This window comes from Mobula birostris, chromosome 2, assembly GCF_030028105.1.
Source record: "Mobula birostris isolate sMobBir1 chromosome 2, sMobBir1.hap1, whole genome shotgun sequence".
Taxonomy (NCBI): domain Eukaryota; kingdom Metazoa; phylum Chordata; class Chondrichthyes; order Myliobatiformes; family Myliobatidae; genus Mobula; species Mobula birostris.
In genome coordinates, this window is record NC_092371.1 from 197,342,315 (window position 1) to 197,358,338 (window position 16,024).

Sequence of the window (16,024 nt, forward strand, 5' to 3'; positions counted from 1 at the left end):
ACTTCCTGGATTACAAATACTAAGTATTAAAAATAGTAAAAATTATTAATTATTAAACATTTAAATTGTAAATCATTAATAGAAAATAGAAAAATGGTAAGTAAGGTAGTATAAAAAAACTGAGAGGCAGGTCCGGATGTTTGGAGGGTACGGCCCAGATCCAGGTCAGGATCCGTTCAGCAGTCTTATCACAGTTGGAAAGAAGCTGTTCCCAAATCTGGCTGTACGAGTCTTCAAGCTCCTGAGCCTTCTCCCAGAGGGAAGGGGGACAAAAGTGTTTTGGCTGGGTGGGTCGTGTCCTTGATTATCCTGGCAGCACTGCTCCAACAGCATGCGGTGTAAAGTGAGTCCACGAACGGAAGATTGGTTTGTGTGATGTGTTGCGCTGTGTTCACGATCTTCTGCAGCTTCTTTCAATCTTGGATAGGACAACTTCCATACCAGGTTGTGATGCACCCTACAAGAATGCTTTCTACGGTGCATCTATAAAAATTAGTGAGGGTTTTAGGGGACAGGCCAAATTTCTTTAGTTTTCTCAGGAAGTAAAGGTGTTGGTGGGCCTTCTTGGCAGTGAACTCTGCTTGGTTGGACCAAGTCAGGTCATTTGTGATATTGACCCTGAGGAACTTAAAGCTTTTGACTTGTTCCACTTGCGCACCACCGATGTAAATTGGGTCGTGCGGTCTGTTACTCCTTCTGAAGTCAACAACCAATTCCTCCATCTTGCTGACGTTGAGGGATAGGTTATTGTCTTTGCACTATGCCACCAGGTTCTTAATTTCCTCTCTGTACTCAAACTCATCATTACCCGAGATACGGTCTAGAATTATTGTGTCATCAGCAGACTTATATATAGGGTTTGATGGAAACTTGGCTACACAAGCATGGGTGTACAGTGAGTACAGCAGGGGGCTGAGTACACTGCCTTGTGGGGCACCGGTGCTCAGAGTGATTGTAGAGGAGAGCTTGTCCCCTATTTTTACAGCTTGGGTCATGTCTGTGAGGCTCAGGTTCCGGAGCTTAGGAATCAGTTTATTTGAAATGATGGTATTAAAGGCAGAGCTGTAGTCAATGAAAAGGAGCCTTACGTATGCATCTTTATTCTTCAGGTGTTCCAAGGAGGAATGTAGGGCCAGAGAGATGGCATCTGCCATTGACCTGTTGCTCCGGTAGGCGAATTGCAAAGCGTCGAGGTTGACCGGTAGGCTGTGGTTGATGTGTACCATAACCAATCGCTCAAAACACTTCATAGCAATTGATGTCAGAGCCACAGGTCGATAGTCATTCAGGCATGCCACCTTGCTCTTCGGCACTGGGATTATTGTTGCCTTCTTAAAACACGAAGGGATCTTAGACTGAAGCAAGGAGCAGTTGAAGATGTCAGCAAACACTCCAGCTAGCTCGCTTGCACAGGCCCGGAGAACCCATCCTGGGACACCATCTGGGCCCGTCGCCTTTCTTGGATCAATCTTCAGGAAGGCCTTTCTAACATCCTCCTCGGTGACGATGAATCTCGATGCCACTAGGTCCGGTTCATCCGGAGGGAGCGGAAAATTCCTCTTCTGTTCGAATCTTGCGTAGAATACGTTAGCTTCGTCAGGAAGAGAAGCGCCACAGTTATTGATATTCCCAGCCATTTCTTTGTGCCCAGTGATCTCATTTAGACCCTGCCATAGTCTACCGGCATCCCTCTGGTTAGCCTGGGCTTCTAACTTGGCTCGATATTGCCTCTTCGCGCACTTAATGGCTTTCCGGAGTTCACGTCTGGATTCTGTGTAGCGACTGGTATCCCCGGACCTCAAAGCCGCAGCTCTAGCCTTTAAAAGGGACTTGACCTCATAACTCATCCAAGGTTTCCGGTTAGGGAATACCTGGATCGTCTTGCGAGACACACAGTCCTCCGTGCATTTCCAAATAATGTCCCTGACAGCTGAGGCATACTCATCGAGGTTAGCTGCCGAGTCCTTGAATACTAACCAGTCCACCGATTCAAAGCAGTCACGGAGGACCTCATCCGTTTCCTCCGTCCAACGCGACACTACTTTTGACACGGTGACCTCTCACTTCAGTTTCTGTTTGTAAGCCGGGAGGTCCGATTTTCCGATATATATATTTACTGTGTATACATACATATATTTACTGTATGCAGTTTTTGTTATTCTCTCTATTATTATGCATTACATTGTACTGCTGCATAGAACAAATTTCACAATATGCTGGTGATATTAAACCTGGTTCAGGTTCTCATTCGAGACCAATGTAAGCAGAGCCAGCACGACATTGTGGAATGATCTTGCAGTCACATTGTTATGGAGATCAAAGAAACATGAGTGTTTTCTGTTGTGTTCTCCAAACTTTGTAGTTTGCCACCTCATTTGCTTTTCTGGGTGAGGCTGAGGTCAAGCTATTCTTAATGCACATAGGAATGACCTATTACCATATCATTCTCTATTGCCAAATAAGCCAAGAGGCAAGGAACTTAAAATTTGGATAATTTTGCTAATGGATGAAGGAGATGATGGGTGTCAAGTGCTGCACAATTGCAAAATGTAGAAAATAGTACTGGGATATGGACAATATCCATGCTTGCCTTGTCTAGGATTGAGACCAGATCTAATTGACTAAAATCACAACTGACGGATAAATAAAGGGAGAATTCTGGGAACAAAGCAGCCCCAGCAGTATCTGTTGAAAGAACAACACAACAGATTTAACAGCAACACACACAAAATGCTGGAGGAACTTAGCAGATCAGGCAGCATCTATGGAAATGAATAAATATTTGACATTTTGGGCTGAGACCCTTCTTCAAGACTGGAAAGCAAAGCCATGATGACAGAATTTAAAAGGTAAGGGGCAGGGGGAGGAGGATAGCTAGTAGGTGCTAGGTGATCTAGTGGATCATAGGGGAAAGGGAAGGAGGAGAGGACCTGGGAGAGGTGATAGACAGGTGAGAAGGTAAGGGGACAGAGTGAGGAAGAGGAGAAGAGAGAAGGGGAGGATGTTTTTTCTATCTGAAGGAGAAATTGATATTCATGCCATTATGTTGGAAGCTACGCAGACAGAATATAAGGTGTTGTTCCTGCACCCTGAGGGTGTCCTCTTCATAGCACAAGAGAAGGCCATGGACCAACGTGTCCGAATGGGAATGGCAATGGGAATTAAAATGTTTGGTCACTGTGAAGTTCCATTTTTGGTGGATGGAGGGATGGTACTCAAAGAAGTAGTTCCCCAATTTTATCATGTTGTCTACTGACGGGATGAATTTTAAATGTTAACTCGGTTTATTTCTGTATAGACACTGTCTGATCCAATGATTTTTCCAGCATTTTTTTTTATTTCAGACTTCCAGTATCTGTGGTATTGTTTTGATTTTCAATCACGGCTTGCCATTTCTTGATCTTAGTTCTGAGTCTGCCTTATCTGGGCTGTATTGTAGGACCAGCAAAACCAAATCCAAGTTTATCAGTTCAAAACAGTGGGAAATGTTCAGATGTGGTCACTGGAAGAAATTATTTCACTGTGGCCTGTTGGGATTTGTAAAGTGGTCAATGTTAGGGTGGATTCTGCTGACCAAGGAATAAATTTTATTTGGCCTGCAGACTATCAGCGATTTAGTTGCATTCATTTTGGCTGTTTGAATAGAAGGATGTTGTCTAAAAAGCAGGGAAAGTAGGACATGAAAATTTGTATCAAAAATGTTGTGCTTCACTTTTTTGTAGATTATTTTTGGAATGAAAACTGTGAATAAATGCATGTCCATTATGTACATTTATAATCATTTATTTAAATTAATGCATGTAAACAACAAACACGGCCAATGCCACCTCTTGGAAGCCTCTGTCCAGTTTCAATCATTAATTTCATATGAATTTGATGCATCTTAAAATGGCTTTTAATAGCTGTGATGCAAGTTTAAACTAATTTTTCACATGACTGAAGTGTGAAGGATGTCCCTGGATTAGAATGTCTCAATTAGATTTCTCGGATCCTGTCTGCAAGGCAATGGCATGAAAGAGATGGTGACATTCTGTTGCTGTGTTGTGTGTTTAATCACTTCTCTCAAGCAAACTGCAGCAGCGATTGTGTAACAAAATTTCTGTACAATTCTTGAGGTACTTACCTCCAGACACTACGTAATCAATCTCGGAAGCGTGACTGAACCTTGATCTGAGCAACTGTTGTCTCAGTGAGTGGCCTTATTACATAACAAGATCCTGTACAGCAACACTGGGGATTATGAAACAGCTTTATGTGCTAGAATTCAATGTCACATCCTTGAAAACTCAAAATGTAGCTCTGGAGAATTTTCTAATGTTTGTCAGAGATAATTTGATCATGAATCATTTTAAACACCTACAAATTTTGAAAGTGCAAAATGTTCTTACAATCCCAGATTTAATATTTTGCCTCCCAGGCCACATTTGCCTGCCAGAAAGATGGTAAGCTGAAGTTAATCAGTGCTATTGAAAGTCTTGCAGACCAGAGCAGGAGTTCACAGAGGAGGTGATGAGTGGTATCTCCTCAAAAGTGAAAGAACACGGGAAGTGTCATTCTACTGCATTATCTGCTATGTCACAACATCAGTAAAAAACATATTACAAGGGCAGTGTGATCTGACTGTCATTCTAAGGTGATGTACCAATGAACTGGGCTGAATCGGGATTTCTGATAAGCAGGGAGAAGATCAAGGATTAACATCCATTTCAACTGTCATCATGCCTTGGTAAACTGAAGTAAGATCAGCAGGCAAGTTTCTAGGTGCGGATCAGCATCAACAGCATATTAGGAAGATCAAAGGTAGCAGGTGCAAGAGAACATCATCATGTCCAAAGCACTCTCCAAGTCATGCTGGCAAGGCATAAATTTGCAGAAAAGCATTTGATCTGGAAGACTAGGAAAGCAAAAACAACTTTCAAATTAAATCATAGATTAATTTCCCTGCTTGAAGATATTGTGGAGGTCTCTAGATGCAATCTTTGTATAAATCCAGGAATCCCACTCACAAAAAAGTGCCCATTGAGATTTTTGAGTTTTAGAAATTCAGTGTTATACAAATTTTCTATTTTTTAAACTTTTATATAACATTTCTCTAAATGTTCATAGTAATTTTCAGCAGCCAAAAATTATTAAAATAAATAAATCATTTACCATTTTACAAGGACAGATTTTAGATTGTATTTCAAACACGCAGTAAATACAAGATGCTCAAATAAATTCACCTCAACATTTGCACAACGTACCACTCCTGCTCATCCTTTTCCTTTTTGCAATCTGTCATCAACTTAACTCACTGGGACAAGGTTAATTGTGAGGCTTCCTCGGAAGGATGACACCTCCAACAAAACAGCATTCCCTCCATGCTGAATTAGTGTTAAAGTCCTCGGAAAAGGAATCTGACTGTAGATCTACAAATACTGCCAGCCAATTCATAATAATATAAGCTTAATCAATCTCCCATTGCATGAAGATAATTTATTTGACACCTACATTACACCTATTGTATGTTTTTTGGTGAATGCAATTTTCTCAGGATTAATGCAGCTGAAGGGCTTCTTGAAATTTCATTTCAGTAAACATTTGGTCTCCCACAGAGTTCTGTGCTTGTAACAAAATTAGAAACTCATTAACGTAATTTCTTCAGCTGTGATGAGTACTTGAAGGATTTCTCTCAATGAAATTAGACATCTAGGAGGATGAGATTTTAGCTGTAAGGTGCCAAAGGCTTTGGATACAATGTCATTCAGATCTACCCTGAAGGTGCTTCAATCTGCAAGTTTACCTAACATGCCTGTTTGCATTTCAAATATTAAAATTATCTTTTAACTTTAATGTGCAAGATCTTTCCAGGCTTTCCACAATGTGTCATGGAATCTTGGCCATGTAGTGACTGAAAATACATAAGGCTCCTTAAAGATCATAATTGAAACAGGAGAAGTTAAGTGCTCACAGCTGTTTGTTTATTCCCTTTCCTTAAGGCATGGAAAGAGTCTGCTCAAGTCTATGTCAGAACAATCCCATTAATCCCCTTCCCTTATTTATTTCCCCTATGATCCTGCATGCTCATTAGCTCCCTCATTTTCCTACCACCCATCTTCACTAGCAGTTGAGAATTGCAATGAAACAGAGTTAATTAGAGAGCATAATGTAAAGGAAACCTTGGGAGGCAGTGATCATAAAATGACAGAACTCACCCTGCAGTTTGAGCAACAAAAGTTAAAATTGAATGTATTGCTATTACAGTTGAGTAAAAGAAACTAAAGAGGCACGGGGGAGGAGCTAGCCAAAGTTGAATGGAAGGGAGCACTAGCAGAGATTGCAGTAGAGCAGCAATGGCTGGAGATTCTGAGAGTAATTGGAAAGATGCAGGATCAGTTCATCTCAAAGAAGAAAAAGCATTCTAAAGGGATGATGAGTCAACCGTGGCTGACAACGGAAGTTAAAGGCAGCAAGTGGAGAGAGTAAATATAACAAAAAATTTGTGGGAAGCTACAGGTTTGGGAAGCTTTTGAAAATCAACAAAAGGCAACTAATAAAGCAATAAGGAGAGAAAAGATGAAGTATAAAGCTAAGGTAGCCAATAACATAAAAAAGGATACTAGAAGTTTTTCACATGTATATAGAGTAAAGGAGAGGCATGAGTGGACATCAGACCACTGGAAAATGATGCTGGAGAAATAGTAATGGGACACAAAGAAATGGCAGATGTACTGAGTAAGTATCTTGTGACAGTGTTCACTGTGGTATACAACGGCAGTGTGCCAGGAATTCAAGTGTCGAGGGCAAGTTTAGTCACTATTACTAAGGAGGAGGTGCTTGGAAAGCTGAAAGGACTAAAGTTAGATAAGTCACCTGGACCAGATGGACTACTGATTCTGAAAAAGATTATGGAGATATTAATAGTAATCCTTCAAGGATTACTACATTCTGGAATAGTTCTGGAAGACTGTAAAGTCATAAATGTCCCTCCACTCTTTAGAAAGGTAGAGAGGCAGAAGACAGAAAATTACAGGCCATTTAAGTGGTTGGCAAGATGTTAGAGTCCATTATTAAGGATGAAACTTCAGGGTACTTAGAGGCACATAAAAAATAGGCCAAAGTCAGCATTAATTCAGCCTTAAGGGGATATCTTGCCTGACAAATCTGTTAGAATTCTTTGAGGAAGTAACAGGCAGGATAGACAAAGGAGAGTTGGTGTATGTTATGTTGTTTGCTTGGATTTTCAGAAGGCCTTTGACAGAGTGCCGTGCATAAGGCTGCAAAACAAGATAAGAGCTCATGTATTACAGGAAAGATACTAGCATGGACAGAAGATTGGCTGACTAGCAGAAGGCAAACAATGGAAAAAAGGGGGCCTTTTCTGGTTGGCTGCCAGTGACTAGTGGTGTTCCACAGTGGTCAATGTTGTGTTTTCCACTTTTCACACTATATCCTAATGATCCAAATGACGGAATTGCGGATGATACAAAGATAGGTGGAGGAGTAGGAAGCATAGAGTCAGCATAAGGACTTGGACAGTTAGACAAAGAAGTTAGAGATGGAATGTAGTGCAGGGAGGTGCATAATCGTGCTCTTTACTAGAAGGAATAAAGACCTAAACTACATTCTAAACAGGGTACAAATTCAGAAATTGGAAGTGCAAGCGAGCTCTGGAGTCCTAGTGCGGTATTGCCTACTGAACTTGCAGATTGAGTCTACGTTAAAGGCGGCAAATGCAATGTGGCGTTCGTTTTGGGAGTACTATAACATAAAAGCAAAGATGTAATGCTGAGGCATTAATAAGGCATTTGTTAGACTGCATGAGCATTGTGAGCTGTTCTGGGTCCCTTATCTAATAAAGGATGTGCTGGAGTGGGTTCAGAGTAGCTTTAACAGAATGAAACGTTTAACCTAAGAGGAGCATTTGATAGCTATTTGCCTTTACTCATTGCAGTTTAGAAGAATGAGGGGGATCTCATTGAAATCAACCATATGTTGAAAGGTTTAAAGAGAGTGGACATGGAGAGGATGTTTCCAATATTGGGTGAGTTTAGGACCTGAGGCACAATGTCACAATACAAGGACATCCTTTTAGAATAGAGATGAGCAGGACTTCCTTTAGCCTGAGAGTGGTGAATCTGTGGAATTTATTATGACACCCAGCTGTGGACGCCATGTTTAAAGCAGAGGCAGATAGTTTCATGATCAGTAAGTCTGTCTATGCTTCTGGGGAGATAGCAGAAAAACAGGGTTGAGAGGGAAAATAAATCAGATATTATCAAATGGCAGCACACACAAAACGCTGGAGGAATTCAGCAGGCCATGTAGCATGTATGGAGAAGAATAAACAGTTGATGTTTCAGACTGTGACCCTTTGGCCTATTTCACGATGTGCCTCTGAAATCCCTGAGGCTTCATCTTTAACAATCGAATTCAACATCTTCCCAATCACTGAGGTCAGGCTGAGTAGCCTATAACTTCCTATTTCTTTCCTTCCCCCAGCTTCTTGAAGAATGGAGTGATATTTGTCATTTTTCAGTCTTCTGGAACCATGCCAGGATCTAGTGATTCTTGAAAGAATATTACAGATGTCTCTACAATCTCTTCACCTACCTCTTTCAGAACCCTAGGGTGTAGTCCATCTGGCCCAGGTGACTTATCTACCTTCAGACCTTTCAGCTTCTCAAGCACCTTCTCCCTAGTAGTAGAAATTACACTCACTTCTCCCCCCTGACACTCTCAAACTTCCAGCATACTGCTAGTGTCTTCCATGGTGAAGGCAGATGAAAAATATTTATTCAGTTCATCCACCACTTCCTTGTCTCACATTACTACTTTTCCAGCAGACCAATATCGACTCTTGCCTCCCTTTTACTCCATATATCTAAAAAAGTTTGACATAGCTTATCTTCATATTTCATCTTTTACTTCCTTATGGCTTTTTTTATTTACCTTCTGTTGGTTTTTAAAACACCTCATTTTAAATCACTCACCCATACCTGCTGAGCAAGCTGTTCTTTTTCTGTCTCTTTGAAGTGCAGCAGGAGGAGTGGTGATTTGATAGAGGTGGATAAGATGAGGAATAGATAGAGTGGACAGCCAGCACCTTTCTCCTGGGGTGGAAGTGGCTAATGCAAGAGGGCATTATAGATAAGTATACATAGGAGTGATGCCAGAGGTAGATTTTTATAGGGCAGTGGATGCGTAGAATGCGTTATCAGGAGTGCTGGTAGAGTCAGATACATTAGGGACGTCTAAGAGACTTTTAGATAAGCGTATGGATGAAAGTAACATGGAGGACTATGTGGGAAGGGAGTATTAGATTAATCTTGAAATAGGTTAAAAGATTGCCACAATATGGTGGGCCAAAGGGCCTGTACTGTGCTCTCCTATTCTATTAATTTTCTAATACCAACCATTAAAGCAATCAGATGTACAACAATAGCCTGAAATAAAAGTTGATAAAAATGTTTTTGGACATTCAAATCTCATTTCTAAGTACTGTCCCAAGACAAGAGGTTGTCCAAAGCCACTCCAGCCACATTCTTGTGATCCTTTAGCCTTTTCTACACTGTATCCTATTGCCTGATGATGCCCTTGTCTTCCTGGATGTTCTTTTCCCAGCTAGCAGTAAAATGTGGAATGGGTGGTAATTCTGTGGCTACATACTTGAGCAATTATTTGTGTTAAGATAATAAACAGTAAACTCCAACTCCAGCATCCTTTTTGCAAGTAATTTAGACGAGGTCTGTCAAATCAATTCAGTTGAGATATCAGTCATAGCTACATTATAACCAGCCAAATTGCATTGCAACTGCCTCTTGTAATGTTTTTTGCTGATGCTACAACATAATGGACATTGTTCATCAAAGCATACATCAGAAATATATCATTATTAACAGGCAGAGAACCATTATAAAATGCAGCAAAATTACATTCAGGCAGGCCCCAAAGTACAAATTCATCTGGACATGCCTCGGGATCTCCCCTCTGGTGACGTTCCATCAATTCCAACCCCCTATTCAACTTGTGTAACTCAATTGCACAAGTTGGCAGGTTGCTTCGAGATATCCATGTTATGCTTTCTTATAAGAGGTTACATCTGATTGCCACCAGGTTTTGCAAGACTGTTGCAATATACTCTCCCCAGATTCACAGTCTCCCAAGACACGACTAGTCAGAGTGACATCCCAAATATGACATGCAGGGGCATCTTCAGCCTCTCATTCTTTTATCTGGTTGTCTTATGTCCAATTTGGGACTCCATAACCTTCTAATATTAGAACGTTTGACCTGACTACAGACAAGAGCGAGACAGCATACGTTGTACAAAGTGCATTTTTATCACAATGTTGTGTGTTATTGTTTACAAATCAATAACCTCATTAGTTATATCCTCTAATGACTGTAATAATTGAATAGTTTCTAACAATTCTTCTGTCTCTTACTTCTCTTTTCTACTTGCCTGTCCCAGATCACTATAATTTTGCCCTATGAACCCCTTCATCTTCTACCAAAAGGAATTGATTTATGAACTAGTCTCTGCCACATCTCAAGTATTAATAGTGGATGTGCCTGCTGCATATCCTGCATCTAATGATTCTATCAACCCCTGTTGCTTTCTCCACTTTTCCGTTCTAACCCCACTATGAGTAATTTGCCTGTGGAGTAAACGTTGGAAAAGACGATGAAGTCCATCCCCATACCAACCGGGGTATTGTAAAGCCATCAGGTTTAATACTACTTGAATGTGCCTATAGCCAAGTACCAAAGTAACCTATTTGTCTGTATCACCCAAACCTAACATAAGATAAACAAGAGAAAATCTGTAGATGCTGGAAATCTGAGCAACACATACAAAATGCTGAAGGAACTCAGCAGGCCAGGCAGCATCTATGGAAAAAAGTACAGTTGACGTTTCAGGCCAAAATCCTTCGGCAGGACTGGAGAAAAAAAAGCTGAGGAGTAGATTTGAAAGGTAGGGGGAGGGGAGAGAGAAATACCAGGCAATAAGTGGAACTCGGAGGGGGAAGGATGAAGCAAAGAGCTAGGAGGTTGATTGGTGAAAGATACAAAAGGCCATGGAAGAAAGGTGGGGGGGGGGGAAGCACCAGAGGGAGGCAATGGGTGAGCAAGGAGATAATGTGAGAGAGGGACAAGGGGCTGGGAAATGGTGGGGGGTTGGAGAGGGAGAGGCATTACTGGAAGTTAGAGAAATCAATGTTCGTGCCATCAGGTTGGAGGCTACCCAAACTAAGTATATGGTTTGTTCCTCCAACCTAAGTGTGCCCTTATCCTGATAGTGGAGGAGGCCACGGATGGACACATCGGATTGGGAATGGAAAGTGAAATTAAAATGAGTGGCCACTGGGAGATCCTCTTTGTTCTGATGGACAGGGTGTAGAAGCTCGACGAAGCGGTCTCCCAATCTATGTTGGTTCTTACCGATATACAAGAGGCCACACCAGGAGCACTAAACACAGTAAGTGACCCCAACAGACTCACAGGTGAAGTGTTGCCTCACCTGGAAGGACTGTTTGGGGCCCTGAGTGGTAGTGAGGGAAGAGGTGTAGGGGTAGGTGTAGCACTTGTTCAACTTACAGGGATAAGTGCCAGCAGGGAGATCAGTGGGGAGGAACGAATAGACAAGGAGTCAAAAAGCAGGAAGTGGGGGGTGGAGGGAAAGATACGCTTGGTGGTGGGATCCATTTGGAGGTGATGGAAGTTTCAGAGAATTATGTGCTGGGCGCAAAGCCTGGATGCAAAGGCTGGTAGGGTGGTAAGTGAGGACAAAAGGTACCCTATCCCTGGTAGCGTGGCAGGACTATGGGGTAAGAGCAGACGTGCGTGAAATGGAAGAGATGCGGTTGAGGGCAAATGGCCTTCAACCGCATGTCTGCTCTTACTCCATCCTTCTGCCACGCTACCAGGGATAGGGCTCATCTTGTCCTCACTTACTACCCCATCGGCCTCCATGTCCAGCACATAATTCTCCAAAACTACACCATGTCCACTCGATCCCACCAGCAAACACATCTTTCCCTCTGCCCCACTTTCTGCTTTCCGCAGGGATCGCTCCCTACGCGACTCCTTTGTCTACTCGTCCCTTTCCACTGATCTCCCTCCTGGCACTTATCCTTGCAAGTGGAACAAGTGCTACACCATCACCTACCTGTTGTAGAGAGCTCACTCTCAGCTGGATGATGCTGGTGGCATTGTGAGAATCACGTTTTTTTATTTCACTAGTGCCTTAAATACAATCCAACTACTTCTGAGTAAGAAGCTGCAAAGGATGGGCACAGACAAATCTCCTAGATTACTGACTTCCTGACAGATAGACCTCAGTTTGTACGGTCTGAGATGGTGGCGAGTGGCACTGGAGTGCCACAAGAGACTATCCTGTCTCTAATCCCGTTCACACTGTTCACCTCAGACTGGTGATTGATATTTTTATAGGCATCCGTTAGTCTCATGAGACCATGGATTTGGGCTTTGGAAGGTTTCCAGGGCACAGGCTTAAGCAAGGTTGTATGGAAGACCAGCAATTGCCCATGCTGCAAGTCTCCCCTCTCCACACCACCCATGTTGTCCAAGGGAAGGGCATTACGACCCATACAGCTTGGCACCAGTGTTGTTGCAGAGCAATGTGTGGTTAAGTGCCTTGCTCAAGGACACACACATATTGCCTCAGCCAAGGCTCGAACTAGTGAGTTTCAAATCACTAGACAAACGTCTTAACAACTTGGACACGCGCCAACACATTGATTGATATAGCACACCAATAACTCAATAACCCTAACAGTACGACTTTAGAATGTAGGAAGAAACTGGAGGAAACCCACTTGATTACAGGGAGAACTTAAACCCTCAGTCAGTGTGGGAACACTGGCACTGTAAAGCGATTGCGCTAATCTCGATGCTGATATGCCATATCTATCCTTATATTCCACTAGCCCTCAGTACACTGTGGTCTCCTTGTGGTAACAGGGGACTCCACAGTCACCATTGAACCCTGAGCAGAGCAGTTCTGTTGCATAACTGTTCACCTTTTATTGCCCTGCGTATGTATGAGAGGTATGTGGTCCCATACCCAGGCATCAAAGCTGCATAACATTAGTCCATTGTACTCGGAGTCGTTCTTTGTTATTCCCTTAATTCATAAGGAGTATTTTATTTGTCATCAGTGGAGACTTCAAAAGGGTTACACATTGTTGGGCTCCTCCATGTCTTCTAATCCTGTGCTTGTGGAAATACATTTGCATGGTCAAATCTTTCATGCACTCGCTATCTCTTCAGGTGGGACCAATGACCATAAGACATAAGAGCAGAATTAGGCCATCTGGCCCATCGAGTCTGCTCCGCCATTCAATTATGGCTGATCCTATTCTTCTATCTCCTGCTCAACCCCATTTCCCAGCCTTCTCCCCTAAATTTTGATGCCATGTCCAATCAAGAACCTATCAATCTCTGCCTGAAATACACCGAGTGACCTGGCCTCCACAGCTGCATATGGCAACAAATTCCACAAGTTCACCATCCTTTGGGTAAAGAACTTTCTCCATATCTCTGTTTTGAAAGGGTGCCCCTCTATCCTGAGGCTGTGCCCTCTTGTCGTAGACTCTCCCACCATGGGAAACATCCTTTCCACACCTACTCTGTCCAGGCCTTTCAAAATTCAAAAGGTTTCAATGAGATCCTCCCTCATCCTTCTGAATTCCAGTGAGTACAGACCCAGAGCCATCAAACATTCCCCATATGATAACCCTTTTATTCCTGGAATCATCCTTGTGAACCTCCTCTGGACCCTCTCCAATACCAGCACATCTCTTCTCAGATGAGGGGCCTAAAACTATTCACAATACTCAAGTTGAGGCTTCACCAGTGCCTTATAAACCCTCAGCACCACATCCTTGCTCTTGTATTCTAGACCTCTTGAAATGAATGCTAACATTGCATTTGCCTTCCTCACCACCGATTTAACCTGCAAGTTAAACTTCAGGGTGTTCTGCACAAGGACTCCCAAGTCCCTCTGCATCTCAGATTCCTGGATTTTCTCCCCGTTTAGGAAAATAGTCTGCACATTTATTTCTACTACCAAAGTGCATGACTATGCATTTTCCAACATTGTATTTCATTTGCCACTTTCTTGCCCATTCTCCTAATCTGTCTAAGTCCTTCCACATCCTACCTGTATCCTCAACACTACATTTCCCTCCACCAATCTTCGTATCATCTGCAAGCTTGGCAACAAAGTGAAACACTACTAGTCACTGGCAGCCAACCAGAAAAAGATTCTTTTACTCCCATTCGCTGCCTCCAACCAATCAGCCAATGCTCTAACCATGTTAGTAACTTTCCTGTAATACCATGGGCTCTTAACTTGGTAAGCATCCTCATGTGTGGCACCTTGTCAAAGGCCTTCTGAAAGTCCAAATGTACAACATCCACTGCTTCCCCTTTATCTATCCTACTTGTAATCTCCTCAAAGAATTCCAACAGGTTTGTCAGGCAGGATTTTCCCTGGTGGTAACCATGCTGTCTTTGTACTACCTTGTCCTGTGACACCAAGTACTCCACCATTTCATCCTTAACAATTGATTAACATCTTCCCAACCACTGAGGTCAGGCTAACTGGTCTATAATTTCCTTTTTGCTACCTTCCTCCTTTCTTAGAGAGTGAAGTGACACTTGCAATTTTCCAGTCCTCTAGCACCATGCCAGATTCCAATGATTTTTGAAAGATCATTTCTAATGCTATCACAATGTCTAATGCTACCTCTTTCAGAACCCTAGGGTGCAGTTCATCTAGTTCAGGTGACTGATGTACCTTTAGGTCTTTCAGCTTTTTGAGCACATTCTCTCTTGCAATAGTAACTGGAGCCACTTCTCTTCCTTCACACACTACAACATCACGCATACTGCTAGTGTCTTCCACAGTGAAGACTGATGAAAAATACTCACTTCGCTCATCAGTCATATCCTGTCTTCCATTATTATTTCTCCTGCCTCATTTTCTAGCAGTCCTATATCCACTCTCATTTCTTTATTTTTAACATACTTGAAAAAGCTTTTACTATCCACTTTGATATTATATGCTAACTTGCTTTCATACGTCATCTTTTCCCTTCTAATGATTCTTTTAATTGCTCTCTGTAGGTTTTGAAAAACTTCCCAATCATCTATCTTCCCACTAATTTTTGCTTTGTTCTGTGCCTTTTCTTGTGTTTTTACAATAGCTTTGACTTCCCTTGTCAGCCACAGATGTACTATTTTACTATTTGAGTATTTCTTCACTTTTGGAAAACACATATCCTGCACCTTCCTCATTTTTCCCAGAAATGCACACCAATGCTGCTTTGTTGACATCCCTGCTAGCAGCTCCTTCCAATTAACTTTGGCCAGCTCTTGTCTCATACAACTATAATTTCCCTTACTCCACTGAAATACTGCTACATCAGACTTTACTTTCTTCCTATCAAATTTCAAGTTGAAATCAATCATATTGTGGTCACTGGTTCCTCAGGGTTTTCTTAACTTAAGCTCCCTAATCACCTCCAGTTCATTACATAACACCCAATCCAGTATACCTGATCCCCTAGTAGGCTCAATGACAATCTGCTCTAAAAAGCTATCTCTTAGGCATTCAACAAACTCACCCTCTTGAGATCCATTACTAACCTGATTTTCCCAATTAACCTGCATGTTAAAATCTCCCATGACTACCATAACACTGCCCTTTTGACTTGCGTTTCCTATTTCCTGTTGTAACTTGTGGTCCACCTCCCAGCTACAGTTGGGAGCCCTGTACATAACTGCCATCAACGTCCTTTTAACCTGACAGTTTCTTAACCCAACCCACAAGTATTCAACATCTTCCAATCCTATGTCACATCTTTCTACTAATTTGATATCATTCTTTACCAGTAGATCCTCAACACACTCTCTGCCTATCTTCCTATCCGTCTGATATAACATGTAACCTGGGCATTCAGCTCCCAACTACAACCATCCTTCAGCCATGATTCAATGATGAGCATAACATCAT